Raw genomic sequence first — 12,595 nt, 5'->3', positions numbered from 1 at the left:
CCCACCCATCCACACCATTCCCTCTTCCATCCAGGCAGGCTAGGGCTGCCATATTTCAAAAGGTGAAAATCCGGACAAAATCCGCCCCCCCCCCCAAGAAGTTGTTGAGCTATTTTTAAGGGAAATCGGCAAAAACAACACTGCTGACATGGATTGCCATACGTCCAGATTTTCCCGGACATTTCAGCGATTTCTGCCCAGACTGCTGAATCCTGGCTATGTCCAGGAAATTCTGGGTGTATGGCAACCCTAAGGTAAGCAAGAATCATAGAATCATAGAGTTGGAAGAGACCACAAGGGCCATCGAGTCCAACCCCCTGCCAAGCAGGAAACACCATCAGAGCACTCCTGACATATGGTTGTCAAGCCTCTGCTTAAAGACCTCCAAATCATTGTTAGAGTTGAAGGACACAAGGTCATTGAGGGATGTGGCCTGGGGAGAGTTCCAAGAGCTAGTCAGAGATCTTGAGGGTCACATTTGACCCTCAGGCCTTTGGTTCTCCCATCCACAATATGTAGCCTTTCTCCAAACCTTGGAACTGGAGAGGGAGCGGGGGCGGGGTCACCACACAGTTGCTTGGAGATTTCCCATGTACCTCAGCACCTTCAGAGCTTGGAGGATAGCTGGCAATTTGTCATATTAGAGAGTAGCAGCATGCCTGCCTTGATGAATGTGCCCTGAGCAAAAAGGCACTTCAGCTGGTGACTGAGACTGATACATGCTACTTGTTCTTAGCCATTGCTCAACCAGCCATTATCACACTAATGACACTATAGCTGCTGGTCCAAGGCTGCTGGCAAAGCAACCCTTCCGTTCCAAGCACTACTACTGGAGTGTCTTTCAGGAATGCAGACTACTCTGCATTCTTCTACCACTTGACCAGAAAAGGAGTGAAGCAGCTGACTGAATTACCCTCCAAACACTGGCTCTCTCGGCCAGTAAAGCGAGATGAGCGCTGCAACCCCAGAGTCGTCCGCGACTGGACTTATGGTCAGGGGTCCCTTTACCATTTCAAATTATACATGTGCCCACAAGCAATTTTCCATGCTTTCTCCCCACCTTCCCTGTATACATCCATGATGTCTGCTGTTATAGAAGAAGGGCTAGCACAATCTGAGCATCACATTTAAAAAGGGAACACAAGTGACAGTTTCTACCATGACCAGGAGCAGTAGTCAACATGTCCCCACCTCAGAGCTCTTGACCTATTTACAATGGCTTCACCTCCAGAAGTCAAATACAGTGGTACCTCGGGTTAAGAATTTAATTCGTTCCGGAGGTCCATTCTTAACCTGAAACTGTTCTTAACCCGAAGCACCACTTTAGCTAATGGGGCCTGCCGCGCTTCCAGAGCACGATTTCTGTTCTCATCCTGAAGCAAAGTTCTTAACCTGAAGCACTATTTCTGGGTTAGTGGAGTCTGTAACCTGAAGCGTCTGTAACCCGAGGTACCACTGTATTTTTTGTCCATGGGTTTGTTTTTAAATAGAAAGAGTTTGGGTAGTATTCAGCTAAATTTTACTTTGAGTAGAGCCATTGAAATGAATGAACATGACTGTCAGATGCATTGATTTCACTGGGTCTACTCTGAGTAAAACCTAGTTGAAAGAACTCTTAAACTCTAGTAAAAAGTGTTGGATGAAATTTAATGAGTTCAGTTCAAATAGATTTTGTGTTTAGACCTTTAATAACGCAGTCACATAATTTCAAACTATGATACTTTAAAATGAAATGTGTTGTTTTATGTTTATATTCTTCAAAGAATCTGATTTAAATAAAAGCTTTTGCTCCCATGTAGCAAGTGTGTAATGATTGCAGTCCTAATAGTTTCATTTTAGCTCTGAAATGTGGTTACTTGGTTTCCCTTTCAGATAAGAAAAACTTAACATACTGGCTCTTTACACATTTGTAGAATCATAGCTACTAAATTATCCTCAAGAGGTTTTTTTCATGTGCATCTTTAACCAGTGACTCATCTGACACCTCACAGTAAGCCAAGGGTTGCTAGTGTGGCAAACATGTGCTAACAGAGGCTTTCCCCACTTTCCCTGGTGTTTCCTTTTTGGATGTCAAGTGGAGAGACAGCTGAGAGTGGGAATAAGAGGACAGAAGGAGGACAAAGTGTGTTAAAACAAGCCGTAGTTCCTTTGGTCACCTGAAGGCCACTGAATCTGGCCATTGTGCACAGTGGACAGAACAACATGGATAGTAAACAGATGCTAACCTTGTAGAGCAGGGGTAGGCGATGCGGCCCAATCGCCTTCTCAATCCGGCCTGGAGACGGTCTGGGAATCAGTGTGTTTTTACATGAGTAGAATGTGTCCTTTTATTTAAAATGCATCTCTGGGGTATTTGTGGGGCATAGTAATTTGTTCTTCTTCTTTTTTCCCCCAAAATATAGTCCGGCCCACCACATGGTCTGAAAAAGGTTGCTGACCCCTATTGTAGAGTAACAACTTTCACTCTGGAAATTAGTGCTAGCATTGGTAGCAACAGCTAGATAAGTCACACATCTTTAGAACATTTAGATGCAGCACAGAAGATGAATAATGAAATGTTGCATTACTGTATATTCAGCTAAGAAAAAATAGAGCAGAAACCCCTTGAGAGGCAATTGGTATTTAATCAAATAGAAGTCCTAACCAGTGTTTTAATGCTGGTTGGATTTTTTTTTTTTAAGCAGAGGGAAACTTGATGAAATAATTTCATCATCAATAGCTTAGTATAGAGCCTAATTAGACATGAGTAGAATGAATAGAATGTTATGGGATGCAGGTGGCCCTGTGGGTTAAACCACAGAGCCTAGGGCTTGCTGATCAGAAGGTCGGCGGTTCAAATCCTCGTGATGGGGTGAGCTCCTGTTGCTCGGTCCCTGCTCCTGCCAACCTAGCAGTTCGAAAGCACATCAAAGTGCAAGTAGATAAATAGGTACCGCTCCTGCGGGAAGGTAAACGGCGTTTCCGTGCAGCTTAGTCATGCTGGCCACATGACCTGGAAGCTGTACGCTGGCTCCCTCGGCCAATAAAGCAAGATGAGCGCCGCAGCCCCAGAGTCATCCCCGACTGGAACTAATGGTCAGGGGTCCCTTTACCTTTACCTTTAGGATGTTACTTGGCATGGTTAAATATTTCTGAGGTCTAAACTTACTCATGGAAAACATCAAGGCTTCATTTCAGGCCCCTGCAGTATAATGTGGGTGATCCACTAGCAGAATGCAGCACCTCTTCAACAGTTGTTGGATAAACTGGGACTAAGCTCACCTGCATTGTCCATGATCCCATTCCAGGTGTGCTGAGCAATAACTGCTCTTTCTTTTTTTTTCGAGATACTTTTTATTGATCATTTCCATATATATATACAAAAAAGATTAGATTGACAAACATATATAAAAAGAAAAATACACAATAAAGAAAGAAATAAATACACTTCAACAGAAAAGAAAGAAAAAAGAATACACTAAATTTTTGCTTTCGCCTCAGTCATTTCACCTAGCTATCCCTATCAAGACTTCCTTCAACTTGTCCGTAAATCATTCGAAACAATAAATAAGATTACACGTTTCTTTGCTTGTATTGTCATTGTGCCTACTCCCGTCTTCTATTTGCTTTGAACAATAACTCTTATTCTTTTACAGTACGTCTCTGAATCCCTTTAGCCTTGTTTGTCCTTCACTAATACATTCCAGATAATCTACATACTTTCCCCAATCCTTGATGAACACTTGGTCTCTCAAATATCTAACTTTTCCTGTTAATTTATCCAGCTCCGCGTAGTCCAGCAACTTACATCTCCACTCCTCCACCGTTGGCGTTTCCTGCTGTTTCCACCTCTGGGCTAGTACTACCCTTGCTGCTGTAACCGCATAATATACTAGTTTACAATCATCCTTTCTTATCTCTTGCCCCAAAATCCCTAATAAAAAGATTTCTGGTTTCTTTACGAACGTGTACTTTAATATCCTCTTTAGTTCATTGTATATTTTCTCCCAGAATTGCTTGACCCTTCCACACTCCCACCACATGTGGTAGAAGGAGCCCTCATGATGTCTACATTTCCAACACTTTTTATCCACCTTATACATTCTCGATAATTTTATGGGCGTCAAATACCACCTATAAAACATCTTCATTACATTTTCCTTTATCGTTGTACACGCCGTAAAGTTTAAGCCATCTTTCCATAATCTTTCCCAATCCTCAAATTGTATACTGTGACCTATATCTTTTGCCCAGTGTATCATTACTGATTTAACTTCCTCATCGCTTAGGTTCCAGTCCAGCAACATCCTGTACAGTTTCGATATAGTTTTCACTTCATTATTTATTATCTCCGTCTGAAATTTCGAATCCTTGTCTACATAGCCTCTTTCTTTGAAATCTTTACTAAACATCTGATTCACCTGATAATGATGTAGCCAGTCATAGACATGTTCCTTTACTTGTTCGTATTGTTTGAGCTTCCATTTCCCATCCTCTTTAGTTAGTAACTGGTTGTATGTTGCCCAGTTACTTCTCATATTGGTAGTCCTTATACTCATTATTTCAAGAGGTGATAGCCAGTGTGGAGTTTTCGGCTCTAACACATTTTTATATCTTTCCCACACTTCAATTAGCGGCCCTCTAAAAATATGGTTTTCGAACCCCTTATGTACTTTCCTTTTGTTCTTCCATAGATAGGCATGCCAACCAAAACGGTTATCGAAGCCCTCCAAATCAAGTAACTCCGTGTTCGTCAACTTTACCCACTCTTTTATCCAATTCAGGCATGAGGCCTCGTAATATAGTTTTAAATCTGGCAGTGCAAAACCCCCCCTTTCCTTAACATCTGTCAGTAATTTATACTGGATTCTGGGTTTTTTGCCCTGCCAAATCTCGAAACTATCCTCTGCCATTCTTTAAAGATTCAATTCCCTTTAATTATAGGTATAGTCTGAAATAGAAACATTAACCTTGATAGAACATTCATCTTAATTATATTGATCCTTCCCCAAAATGACAGTTTCAACCCTCTCCATTTCTCCAAGTCTTTCCTTATTTCCCTCCACACCGGCTCATAGTTATTTTTAAATAAGTCTATATTTTTGGGTGTCAGCCAAATGCCGAGATATTTTACTTTTTTAACCATCTCTATCTGCGATTGTTGTTGGATTATTTCTCGTGTCTTTGGGTCCACATTTTTAGCTATCATTTTCGTTTTTGTCTTATTTAGTTTGAAACCTGCTACCTCTCCAAATTGTTCTATCTCCTTTAATATTTCTTCTATTGCAGTTGTTGGTTCTTCTGTCATTATTACTAAATCATCAGCGAATGCTTTAGTCTTGTACACGTTACGTCCTAATACCACTCCTTTGGGGCTTTCTCTTCCGGTTTTGTTACTCTTACACTCTGACGCTATAATGGAGAAACGCCCCTTCTCCTCTTCGTAGCCTCCTGTTCTCAACGATCGCCGAAACCCGATACTTTGTCTCTGGTCCCTCTTCGCTCTCCCCCTTTCCTCCCAGCGTTACTTTCCCTTCTATTTTTTGGAGGGGGGAAGAGACTTGAAAGAGAACCTCGTAACCGCCCAGGCGACTCACTCTCTCATTATCCCGCACTGGCGTTTCGGCGTGTCTGAGTTGATTTCGGGCGTCGGTTGAACTCCGTTTGTCTCTCTTGCTACTCCGAGACTTCCAGAACTTGATATTCTTAGCCACAAAGTTGCAGGTATCGGAGTTCTTTTTCTTGAGAGTTTGCCGCTTTCCCTGCAAGCGCAGGGCTTCGCTATCTGAAGGTAGATAGTAATCCCCTCGGCCCGCTAGACCTCTCCGCCACACTCTTCGCCTCTCCGAGGTTACCTGGCAGCCGGGTCGGTCTTTCTTTGGCCATGCCGGGGACTAGACTTTCTGAACTCCCTTCAGAAAAGTTTTTGGGGGGACTCCGCGCCCTGGAGTTGCCCCTGTCCTTCAAAATAGCTCGGGTTCGCCCTCCCGGTAAGAACCCTGCTTGCGCTGGGATCGTGGCAAACCGGAAGTCCCATCGCAATAACTGCTCTTTCATTCCATTTTTTGTTGGCCATCTATGGAAGAGGAGGATGTAAGCCAAGTAGCCAAATTCAGAATTCATAAGAGTACATATTATAGAGCAGGGGTGTCCAACAGGTCGATCACGATCTACCTGTCGATCACGGATGTACCTGGTCGATCCTGGTCAATCGAGGGACGCTGATCCCCCCCCCCCCGACAAACCAACACAACAACTTTGGCTGATCCTCCCCCCAAAAAGCTCAAAAACTCCAGTCAATCCAATGGGTAGATCACTGCCAGTTTGTTTATAGTGGGAGTAGATCGCAATCTCTTGGAGGTTGGACACCCCCGGTATAGAGATATGAACGGAGGACAAGCATGAGGGCTCCTGGCTAGTCTTTTTCTTTTTCTTTTCCTTTCATAGTTGAAGAGTTTGGGTTTGTCACTGTGGAAAGCTTGTAATCTTAGTTACCATGGCACTTGGAAAGTGTTGCATGATTCATTACTCAATCCTTTCTCTTTGACACATCGTTGACTATTCAGATGTTACTAAGAATCTGAACACATGATGGATGCATAACATAGTGCAACACAGGGTTGGCCCTTCTGAGCTGCCCTCTCATTGAATTGCTGGTATTCTTCCACAAACACAGTCAAAGCAATTGTAACTGACTGGCTCATGGTGTTTACCTATTCACAACATCACTTCTTATCTTCTAAGATGGTGATGCATTGCAAACAGTAATATTTGGGTTAAAGGTCTGTTCTTTGCTGGTGGAAAAAACCCCAAAGTTTCAGAAGAGGCAGCCAAGCAACTAGTGATCCATTTAAACCCCTCTTGTCTTTTCTTCCAGCTTCTGTTAATTAGTAGCTGAACTCCAGCTTTTTACCATTCTTTTTCATAGTAGTTTAGCTGCTAGGAGCTCTGCAAGCTGTTGAAAAGCAGTCGGAGATTAATTCAAATTCTGCTCTCTTTAATTTTGACTGTTGTTACTGAAATAAAAGTTCTCTTTTTACCATATAATTCATTATCTCAACTATCAAAAGCTAGTTGTAAATTCTGTCATATCATCCTTGTTATTTCTTTTAAAACAATATTTCTGAGTTCTATTTCAGTCCCTTGATTCCCATTACATGAATTTTGTGGTGCTACTTACAGCATATCAGGAGTTCATAGTTCAAAGTACTGTATATAGAACACATTTCAAGGAACTGTAATGCAGGTTTACCGCAATCCCTGTTGGAAAAGAAATTGACTAAGAACTTGACACAGGCATGGGCTTATGAGAACTAAATTAATCAGAAGCTGAAATGCTTTGCCGTTTTTACCTCTACTGACTGCAATCTTAAATATTCTTATCAAAAAGTACCTCATGGGATCCAGATCCTAAGTAAACCTGTTCAAAATCAAGGTGAATGACAGGCAGAGCAATCCTAAGAATTCTTTCTCAGAAATAAGTCTTTTTGAGTAAATAGGACTTACTCCTTAGAAAGTATGCATAGGCTTGTAGAATTGGATACTTGAAAACTAGACATTAACGTACATAAGTGCAAACTGAATTTTGTGCCTTGTGAGCAGAACCTGTGTTCCTGGAAGGGAGAAAATGTGATTAAGTAATCAGAGTTTCTATAGTCGTATCACAGGAACAAAATTAACCTACTTGGGCATCTGGAAATTCCCATGCTCTAACCAGTTTGATCTAGCTATTCAAATACCATTGCTTCAACAGCTTTTTTCATCAGCATTACAGAACAAGCATTTAATATTATCCCTTAGACATTGTGGCTGGGGTGGGAAGGATTCCGGCTGAAAAAATTAATACTTGCATGATTGACTTTGTGTAGTTTAACCCTGTTTCTTCTTTTCATGTGGAGGGGCTAAGGCAATGATCTGAGTTTACACAACAAAGAATTAATAAGCCATTTATTGCAGTCTGCACAATGTAACATAGTCGACACTAGAAAGATCTTTTTGGTGTAACAGTAGATAACCGATATAAGACAGTCTAGAAAGTAGCGCTTCTTGAGAGACTAACAAATATGCTGTGGTTGACATGTGGACAGATCAAGAAGGGTGGCTTCACCCCAGTGGTTTGATTTTATTACATATGCTATGTTGTAAAGAAAATCTGCCCTTTCCCCCTTATGGGGTATCCAAGAGCCCGTATAGAGTCCTTACGTGGGTTCCCTCTTGGTAGGAGAAAACAACAGAAAATAGACATTTTTAATTCCCTGCCCTGGAGCTCAAGACCACCCCTCCATACATCATACATACATCACAGAAGGTGTAACCCAAGACCACCACCCCCAAACATCATACCTACATCACAGAAAAGGTGCTCTACAACAGAAATTTGAATGTTGTTGCTTTTCCTGTCAGTCAGGTTATCTGATAATGCCTTATCTGATTGCCTTTCCTGGTAGCCTTCCCATTCCTTTGAAATGGTGATTACCCAATTCCTGTAACAAGGAAGGTTTTTCACTTCCTCCTCCTTGCAGAGAAACATTTGGTCAGCTTGGGAGTCAAAATGGTTTCAGGTCGGTCTTCCTGTGCTGATCTGTGTACGTGCTTGGTTGGTACATTTATGAACATATATATAAGACCTGAAATTTTATTATTACAGCTAGTATGTATGAACAATCCCACCCCCACCCCCCAGCCTTTGGCTCAATTTGGTTTATTTAAACAAGATTTTCACTTCCATTCTCACGTTCAATTATATATCAGTACCCAATTTTGCTTTATTTGTAACCTAAAAAGAAAATGATTATTATCCATATTCAGTTTTAACACAACCACAAGGATATTTGATGGGACAGTTGGCTACGTGATATTGAATATTAACTGTTACTTTTATCTTGTTTAAATTAGTTTATAAACCAGGAACCTATATATTGACCACTAACCACAAACCAAATGTCTGAGATAAGCTATTTTTGTTATCCATGAATGATGATACAAGATGGCTTTGGTCTATTTATTTGGTTTATTTATTTATAATTGTGGTCCTTCATATAAAACCCAATAAAGAGTTATTAAAAAAAACAACAACAATCCAGCCAGTGGACAATGAAAGAAGAAAAGTTAGAAGTACTGTATCTCTTTCTTACACCGTAATCCTTCCCAGGATTAAAACTGCATAAAACAAGTGAAGCAGTTTCAGGATTGAGCTGCTAACATGAATTTATTGCTGTCTGACGCAACAATAATAATAGTGAAGCATTAAGTTGGCCTTCCCCAATTTGTGGCCTTTCAAATGAGACACAGCTCTCATCAGCCCTGGTCCTCATTACCAATGGTCAGAGACTATGGAAGTTGCTGAAGAAGGCTGCCAACCTCTTGACTTTATAAAGTGTACATTAATCTAAAATATGCTATCTGTGATTTGAAGCTAATTGTTTAAAATTCACGAACATCAACCCCAAATCTTTATTTGCTTGTTGCCCCCCTCCCCAATCCTTTTACTTATACAGAACTTTGCATATAATTAAATTGATGATAACTTTACTGTTCAAGTGCCAGGTTAACAGAGGCTAGCCATAATTACACTTTTATAATAGAAGCGAAACTTTTTTTCAATAATATGAAAGCTGCTGTATTTACTTATTTATTTGTAAGATTCCTTGCCCTTTACCATAAAGTCCCAGGACAGGTTGCAACAGTATACAATTACAAAAACAAGTAAAGCAATTATAATTTTAAAATAAGTAAAACACATAATATAGGTAGCAACCATTTTGCACGGGGGTTCCATTTCTGCCCCCCCCCCCCCACATTAGTGGAGCGTGCATAAGCTTCTCTGTTCCTTCCCTTGTTCTGCCCTCTTCTGGGTCTAAAAGGACCCAAGTGTTGGTGGTTGTGTGTCAGTCAGACGTGCGCAAAATGGGCACTGCCTGTACAGTTGTAATAACCTGAACGGTACATATTCAACAAAAGGCACCCACACATTGAACACCTTTTCTGCGGTGGCTCCCTGCTTGTGGAATGGTCTCCCCAAGCACCTTCATTACATATCTTACATACCTTTAGGTGCCAGGCAAAAACATACTTCTTCTTCTTTCAGGCCTTTGGCTAATTAGCCAATCTATGGTCTTTTAAACTGTTAGAGGGGGTACTGTTTTTGTTTGTTGCTATGTTATGTATTTTTGCCTTTTTTAGATTGTAAACCTCTCTGTGATCCTTGGATGAAGGGCAGTATAGAAATTTAATAATTCATTATCATCATCATCATCATCTTACCTAGTTTCTCCTTCCCACCTAGACTGTCTTAGGAAGTGGAGGCAGCTGAAAGTTAGTTAGAGAAAGCAGATCATGTGTTGAAAGTTGAGGATCTTAGGAATCTCATACATTTTTGTGCTTGAATCCCAGAAACAATGCACTGTGCATTGTAATTTAAAACGATTTCGTAGATTAACTAAGACTGCAACCTCAACCCCATTTACCTGCCCTATCAAGTTCAATACGATGTATTTTTAGTAGTCATGTTTAGGATTGTACTGTTTAGTTTCTAGAGATGGGCAGCCTGATCCTTTGCATGTTTACTCAAGATGTAAGCTCCACCAAGTTCAGTATGACTTGCTTCCACATAAGTGCACAGTCTCACATCATTATGCAGAAGTGTGCATGCACACGAAAGCTCATACCTAGAACTAACTTAGTTGGTCTTTAAGGTGCTACTGGAAGGAATTTTTTGTTTTGATCATTATGCAGACGTGCCATTTAATGCTGTGGGCTTCATGACACACTTTGTATTTACAAAATTTAGCTCAAAAAACAAAATAAACTACACATATGTAAATTATTGTGTAATTTTTTTTAGAAGATTTGTTCTTTTTCATGGCAGTTTATCAGATGACATTTGCAAAAGCCTCTGAATTACACAATCTCTGTAGCTCCAAATATGGGCAGCAGCTACTAATATTGACCTACCTGAATACATAATATTGGCCTACCTATATAGCTTGCTGTTACTTGAAATCAGTTTTCACGAGTGTGTTGGATATCTAAAATTTTACACTTCCTACCCAATTGTGTTGGTGCTGGTACATGAAACACATGCTGTGTTGCAGACGGTGTCCCTTCTTTCTGAAGTCTGGAGAGGACTTTTAAATATCACTCAGTGTATCCAGCTCCTAATATGTGCTAACAATGCACTCTGATGTCATGGCATACAGGAGAAAGTGCCAGTGCAGTTTTATGTAGCAGCTTCTCCCCTGTACAGTTTTTCTGTTAGGAAGAGTCAATACCAAATCCTCTCCTTTCAATCTGAAATTGTAATAAATTCAGGTTTGCTAGCCTGATATCATAGCTCATTAATGCCATCCTGTCTGTATTTTATATAGTAGTTTGATAGTCATTGAGCTAGAATGAAGTTTTTTATTTGCTTAATTTGAGTATCTTCCATACTGCCTTCAACCATCTGGAAGTACTTGGTAAGTTTCCTTTTGCTATAATCAATATTATTAACTGCTTATCTGATTGGCTGTTGATTCATAGTCAAAAGACCAACTGTGTGCCAACTGAAGCAGTGAGGTTGTGTTCACACGTAATACTTAAGCCATGGATTAAAATGCAGCACATAAAAAAAACTAATTCAATCAGTAATAATGCTGTGAGAAAATTTCTTCCAGGCCCACACTGAATGAAGTGGATGGGGAAGACTAACAGATCATATGACCCACCATCTTCTAGCCACAGGGCCAGCCAGTCACCACCATTGCTATTAACAAACCAGCTGGCTGTCCGCTAACATAATTACGATATTTTTTGCTCTATGAGACGCACTTTTCCCCTCCTAAAAAGTAAGGAGAAATGTGTGTGCATCTTATGGAGCGAATGCAGGCTGCGCAGCTTTTGCTGAAGCCTCCTGAGCGCAGCGGGAGCCTCTCGCTGTGCTCAGGAGGCTTCACATTGCTTTCACTCCCACTGCGCTCAGACCCCTTCAGCGAAGCGGGAGGAGAAATGGAGCCCCTTCCTTTTCTCCTCCCGCTTTGCTGGAGAGGCGCTGAGCAGAGAGGGAGAGAATTTTTTTTTCCTTGTTCTCCTCCTCTAAAATTAGGTGCATCTTATGGTCAGGTGCGTCTTATAGAGTGAAAAATATGGTGGCTGGTCTGCCCATCTACTGCTGCCACTTCCCCTACTCACTCACCTGCTCCCACCAGCTGCAGAGGCACTAGAACGCCTGGCTTCACTTTGGCAAAGAGTTCCCTAGAGTGAGGCCTTGTGGAAGCAGTCACCCAGAGGGTGCTTGCACAGTTTTTGCTTCAGAATACATGTCAACATTTTCTTAAAACTTTAGTGTTTTGAAGAAGTTTATAATTGTGTATTTAAGCTGTGATTCAAGTGCTGCAAAGTGAGGGCCACACTGGCACTCTCTGGACGACTCTTCCACAATGCCTTGCTCTCAGAGAAGCCAGGAGCATTCTCAGGTTTGGTGAGCAAAGAAAGGAATATGCAAGGCAGCACAGCAGTATTAGAAGGCTGGGCCCAGTCTTAGGTGTGCAATGTCTCGCCCCCACTCTGGTTTCTACTAATGTTAGCAGAAATCTGCTTCTCTGCATTTTCCACCCATCTGTTCTAATCCCACCCTCTG

General features: G+C 41.2%; 1 protein-coding gene and 1 long non-coding RNA gene across 8 annotated transcripts in view; one reads left to right on the top strand and one right to left on the bottom strand.

Annotated features, from left to right (window-relative positions):
- The window catches only part of B3GNT2 (UDP-GlcNAc:betaGal beta-1,3-N-acetylglucosaminyltransferase 2), a 52,493-nt gene that overhangs the window by 31,067 nt on the left and 8,831 nt on the right, over window positions 1-12,595 (top strand). The window contains exon 1 of one of the 5 annotated variants that reach the window (XM_081855659.1): window positions 11,279-11,435. The exons of 3 other annotated variants lie outside the window; for them this stretch is intronic. The gene's annotated coding sequence lies outside the window, so the exon portion shown is untranslated. Of the gene's footprint in view, window positions 1-11,278; window positions 11,436-12,595 lie in introns of those variants that run through there. One more of the 5 variants, XM_081855656.1, reaches the window with a different exon arrangement.
- On the bottom strand, window positions 6,282-11,109 carry LOC309338488. Of its 3 annotated transcripts, XR_014154927.1 has the most exons (4): window positions 10,956-11,109; window positions 10,243-10,287; window positions 7,160-7,239; window positions 6,282-6,934 (listed from the first exon to the last, which is right to left on the bottom strand). It is a non-coding gene; the product is annotated as an uncharacterized lncRNA (long non-coding RNA). The 3 variants fall into 3 exon arrangements; XR_014154928.1 differs by lacking the exon at window positions 10,243-10,287; XR_014154929.1 differs by lacking the exon at window positions 10,243-10,287 and having other exon boundaries at window positions 11,028-11,109.

The sequence above is a fragment of the Podarcis erhardii genome (genome assembly GCF_964252035.2).
Source record: "Podarcis erhardii genome assembly, chromosome: 3".
NCBI classification, from domain to species: Eukaryota; Metazoa; Chordata; class Lepidosauria; order Squamata; family Lacertidae; genus Podarcis; species Podarcis erhardii.
This window is presented reverse-complemented; position numbering and strand designations above follow the sequence as displayed.